Consider the following 5805-nt stretch of genomic DNA (forward strand, 5'->3'; position numbering starts at 1 on the left):
ACAGACAGAGAGACAGAGAGAGAGAGACAGAGAGACAGAGAGAGAGAGAGAGAGAGAGAGAGAGAGAGAGAGAGAGAGAGAGAGAGAGAGAGAGAGAGAGAGAGAGAGAGAGAGAGAGAGAGAGAGAGAGAGAGAGAGAGAGAGAGAGAGAGAGAGAGTATTTATTAAAGTTAACATGTTCCAGACTTTATGCTAAGGGAAGAACACAGCACACAAAGGGGTTCTTGATGGGTTTTGGTAGGAGGACATGAGCTATGATAATCATGGATCAATCTATTATTAAGGCCTGTTCATAGATAAAGTAAGCTAAAAACTGACTTTAAGAACTTAGAAACCCTGGTGTGCAATAGTCCGGATTACCAGGGAAGAAGAGGCAATGGTTAGAGTATAGGCAACATGGCAGTGTAAAAAGTCTGGGAACATCTACACAAACAAATCATAGATAAATTTAAAATAAATACAAAGTACTGTGTGTGGAGAGTGAGGCAGGGGTTGGAGAGAATCTTTGAAAATCAAAAAGATTTTATATAAAAGATATTGCATGAGCAGAGTTTTGAAGGCATTCTAAGTCTATGGTGATGTAGAATAAATTCCAGATGCTGGAGGCAATTAGAACAAAGTCAAAGATTGTTCTGGGTGTGAAGAGCAAGGCCAGTTTGGCTGGATGACAATGTGGAAAAGGGAATAATATATAAAAGGCAGAGTATGGCATATTACCAATGATGATATGCACAAGAAGTAGCATGAAAGACATTATGAAGGACAAATAGGGGTGTAAAAGAGAGTAGGTCACTCATCTATTTGAGAATGGCAGAAGGTCCACATACTCCTCCAGCACCCTGATACATTAAAACAACCCAAAAATGGCTTCCTGTTCATTGATCAAAATGAACACCAAATATGAAGAACAGAAGTCAGCAGATATGGCATGCAATTAACAGCTTCAACTAGATCTATTTAAATAAGTTTTTGATGTTGAAGAATGAGAAATGGATAAAAAGACAAACATCAGTTCATACCATCATCATTTCCGAGGGAAATTTAGATGATGTCAATCAATCATCATAATGAGAAATACCAGAGCACCTAGAAATCTCTTCAGACAGCAAAGATCAATCTTCTTGCTAAGAGAAGATATATGATAGTTACAGTCAGCACCAGTTTAGAATATAAACTCATTCATAAAATTTTATGGAGGATAATAGTAGAAGATTACTTAAAGTATCACCTCATAAAATAACTACATCAGTAGAAGAGGGAGAAAAAGTTTACAGAAAATTCAGTGTGAGATCTAATTAAGAAATTATTCTAGGACAATGGAGCTGCCACACTGGATTCTTAATATTAGGGATTTTTTATCTACTGGATGGGCAATTAGAAATAGCATTAAAAATTGGACAAGACCAGGAAAGAACAAAGAAAATTCATAAAAGAGATTACAAAATTTTGTGGTGCCAGAGAGTTAATTTTCAACATATGTGAAAGGAAGAGTACAAAACTTTTGAGGGAAAAATAATAAACATTTTTGCTACTATTTGATAAAATATCAATAACTACAGATCCACATACATGTTTCCCATATCTAAACAAAATAATTATGAGAATAATTTATGATTTTATGAAGAGCATCTCTGATGAAGGTTTGAGAAGGAAAAAAAAATCAGGTCTCTGTCATTCTGCCAGTTTACTAGTTATTTTTCTTGACTCCCTTACTCTCCTGTGAGTAAGTAGGTATATGGGGTACTCACCACCTTTGGTGTGAGGGCTTTCCAAGTTCTTTTCAGAGCTCCTCATCAACCTATAGCATCCAGCTTTCACCCAACTCTCACTTGTGGCTCCAAGAAGCTATAGCACAGAGAAAGGATACAACCTAATAAGACTATCTTGACAGATGGGCTAAACCAAAAGTTGAAGGTAACCAAGGGGCCTCAAACTCATCAATGAATAAGGACGATATCAACTCAAATCATGGGAAAAATTTTCCCTGGTAGCATGAGTGAGTGAGAACAATCTACTCCAATGACCATGAAGATGGCTGAAGCATGTGGAATGAACTTAGAGAGGCCAAACATCAAAATTGTCAAGGTCATCAACCGCATCCCAGACCATTATCAGTCCCCCTGACATTTGTCTTGTCACTGGACTTCAATGATTCTGGAAGAAAGGGTGACTTTGTGTAACTGTCTCACTGAAGTCCAATTCACATATATATTGTCACTGGTCCTCTTGGAAAATGAAGCATAAACAACTCTCCAGTCAGATATTATTACTTACCCCTTTACCTGCAAACTTCAGGGCAGTCATGCTTAGGACTATTGACCTAAGAGTAATCATAAAAAGACAAAAGACTGCTTCAGAAAGAGAGAGAAAAAATGGCATAGAAGTACCACCAATGCATAGTCTACTTATTCCATTACTTTTCCTGAAATTTTACAAGGCTATAATTTTTGTTTGTAGTATGATTCAATAATAAATATATGAGATGCACTGAGTAGCACAGAATTGGCATTCATGGATTGGGTCGCAAAGATAGGTTGGAAGGAATGTCAATATTCATATGATTACAAATCTATTGGAATATTAAAGTAGTGATGTATCAGTCTCCTTGGCTCCTTTTTCTATACTTAAGGTCTTATTCATCTCCTGTTTTGCAGAATACATCCTTAAAATTTTACAATCTACCTTGCTCTGTCCTTTAATATTTCTGACCACTAGATTTTTCTATAATTCTAAACAATTGCTGCTTGTTTTGATTCTTATAATTGGTGTATGATCTAACTTTAGGTTGTCTTCTTTGTCTTTGATCCTTGGAATATAGATATTTTCCTATTCAATAGAGCTCACTTGAGTCCAGGTCCTAGTTCCACTTTTGTCAATTGTTTCTATCTGTTTGTCTGTCTGTCTGTCTGTCTGTCTGTCTGTCTGTCTGTCTGTCTCTCTCTTCCCTACTCATGAGACCTCCTGGTTTCATGTCTTTGTCCTGTTTTCACAACCTCAGGATTAGAGTTTTGTGTACTTATTTTCATTTTAAATATGTATATTTAAAATAATATTTTATTTTCCCTAGTTACATTTAAAACAATTTTTGGCATTCATCTAAAAATATTTGAGTTCTAAAATTCTCTCCCTCCTTCCTACCCTCCCACCCTTTCTTTCTCCCACCTTCCCCATTTCCTGAGATGGTAAACAATCTAATATAGATTTTACATATCTAATCTTATAAAACATGCTTCCATCATTTTGTGGAATAGGAAGAACAAGAAGAAGAGGAGGAGGGGGAGAAAGAGAAGGAGGAAGATGAGGGGGAGGAGGAAAATGAAGATGGGATGAAGAAACAAGAGGAAGGAGAAGAGGAAAAGGAGAAGGGGATAAAGGAGGAGGAGGGGGGAGGGGGAAAAGAGGAGGAGGAGGAGGAGGGAAGAGGAAGAGGAGAAGAAGAAAAGGAGGAGGAGGAGATGAGAGAAAATGGAACATAATGTTTCAGTTTGCATTCAGACTCAATCAGTTCTTTCCTGGAGGGCACATGGCATTTTTCATCATGAGTTTCTGGGATTGTCTTGGATCGTTGCATTGCTAAGAATAACCAGGTCATTCAAAGTTGTTCATCAAAAATATATACAATGTTCTTCTGGTTCTGCTCACTGTCCTTTGCATCAGTTCATGTAAGTCTCTTCAGATTTTTCCAAAATCATCCTGTTCATTTCTTATAGCACAATAGTATTCTATCACAATCACATACCACAACTTATTCAGTCATTCCCTAATGGATGGGCCACCTCCCAATTCCCAGTTCTTTACTACCACAAAAAGAGCTGCAATAAATATTTTCTTCTTTCTTCTCTTTTTTTTCTTCTCTCTCTCTTTTTTAAATCTCTTTGTGATACAGACTTTGCTGGTTCAAAGGGTATGCACAATTTTAGAGGCATAGTTCCAAATCGTTCTCCATAATAATGAAATCATATCATATCACAATTACACCAACTATTAGTGTTCCAATTTTCCTGCATCTTCTCCAACATTTATCATTTTCCTTTTCTGTCACACTGGCCAATTTGATACATGTGAGGTGGTACCTCATGCACTTTTTTTCATGACAAGATTTTGATAATGGACCTACATTAACAGTAAGGACTAATGTCTCTGCCTGTTGACTCTCAGATTTTTTTAATACTGGTGCAGACTTTGTATTAAAGGATTCCCAATCATACTTCATCCTCCTTATGACTAATGGAGCTTGTTTGGAGAGTGACTGGCTGACATTGAAGGGATGGTTTTATGGCCACATAGCAGACAAAACTAACTGTTATTTTTGGGATTGTGCCCTCATCCTTGGCCTCATTAGCAAGGAAAGCAATAAATGTGTATCTTTCCATTTATTTTGTAGTCATCTGTACTTCTATGAACTTCCTGACCCTCAAAATAAGACCCCCAAAGCATAAAAAGGATAGGGTGGTACTATTATTTTAGTCTCCTCTCTAACTCAGATAAAGAAGAGCTGAGTAAGTACTCTCTCTCTCTCTCTCTCTCTCTCTCTCTCTCTCTCTCTCTCTCTCTCTCTCTCTCTCTCTCTCTGTTTCAAATCAGGGCCAAAATTAAACACAGCCTATTTCAAATTAATACCAAATTTATAAATAATTTTGTTACTCATTTTATCTTTTAACACTTCCTCCCTGTCTTACACTACCTAAGGTGCTGAAAACTTGCCTTATGGTTGGAATATGACAAGACGAATTGAGTCACTAAGTCGTCCCAAGTCCAAAAGAGACAGCAGAGTAAAATGTTACTCATTAATAATAATACTAATAATAATAATAGACATTAATGTAGCTTCACGGTTTTCTTTTTCCTTTTTTTTAGAACATCTTAAATTTTTCAGCTTTTTTTTTACAGATTTACCTAGACCCCTTTTGATTAAGAAAACTGTAGGAAGTTAGTAACTGCCACCAGTTAACACCAGGAGGTGGTACCTGTCAATTTCCCAAAGAGTCCTGGTTGTGGGGTGTCATAAATGCGCACTACTCTGGGTCTCCTCTAACCCTGATTAGAATCAATCCTGGAAGATTTAGTCCACAGGTTGTTTTTTCCCATATTTCTTTGTAAACTTTTCAGTGTTCTCACAGAATTTTTTACAGTCCTTTGAGCATTCTTCAGCTAGGTCAGCCTAAAAGAGGTAGCTCAGGATGGTGGTTGTTCACTAGTGCTATAAGGGATTGGATGACTTGGTCAGTTTTTGTTGCTAGCTTCCAGTTTTCAGCACTAATTACTGGCAGACAGACCTACCCCTTTTCATTGATATTCAATTGGTAAATCTTTGTTTTAAATATGATCTTAGGTGGTTTGAATGGATACTTTGGTGGGAAGTTGATTACCATTCTGAAGGCTCCCTTGTCATATGAAGAGTTGTCAGGAACAACGAGCCCATGCCACATTAATAAATTAGCTTCATCAATCTGGATGTTACAGAAGTTTTTCATCCCACACTTGTGGATTTCTTCCAGATCCTTCATCAGTCTACTAAGGGCCACCATCTTGGATCTGGTGGTGCTGCTGTCCCAGCTTTAAGATTTTCAAAGAGCTTTGTATATATTATAATAATTCATCCTTACAGTAGCACTATAATGTAAGCATTACATATATTATAATCTCTAGTGTACAAATGAGGAAACAGAGGTTCATGAAAGTTCAGGGATTTGTCCATGGTTACACAGCTAGTAAATATCAAAGGTAGAATTTGTGAATTTTAGATTTTCTACACCCTGATTAGTTTTAAAAATCCTAACAAACAGGAATGTCTACACCCCTACT

General features: G+C 36.9%; 1 pseudogene; it reads right to left on the reverse strand.

Moving 5' to 3' along the window:
- Nucleotides 1–5062: 5062 nt before the first annotated feature.
- Nucleotides 5063–5528, reverse strand: LOC100017728 (ubiquitin-conjugating enzyme E2 L3-like; annotated as a pseudogene).
- Nucleotides 5529–5805: the final 277 nt, after the last annotated feature.

Source organism: Monodelphis domestica, chromosome 3 (genome assembly GCF_027887165.1).
Source record: "Monodelphis domestica isolate mMonDom1 chromosome 3, mMonDom1.pri, whole genome shotgun sequence".
Classification (NCBI taxonomy): Eukaryota; Metazoa; Chordata; class Mammalia; order Didelphimorphia; family Didelphidae; genus Monodelphis; species Monodelphis domestica.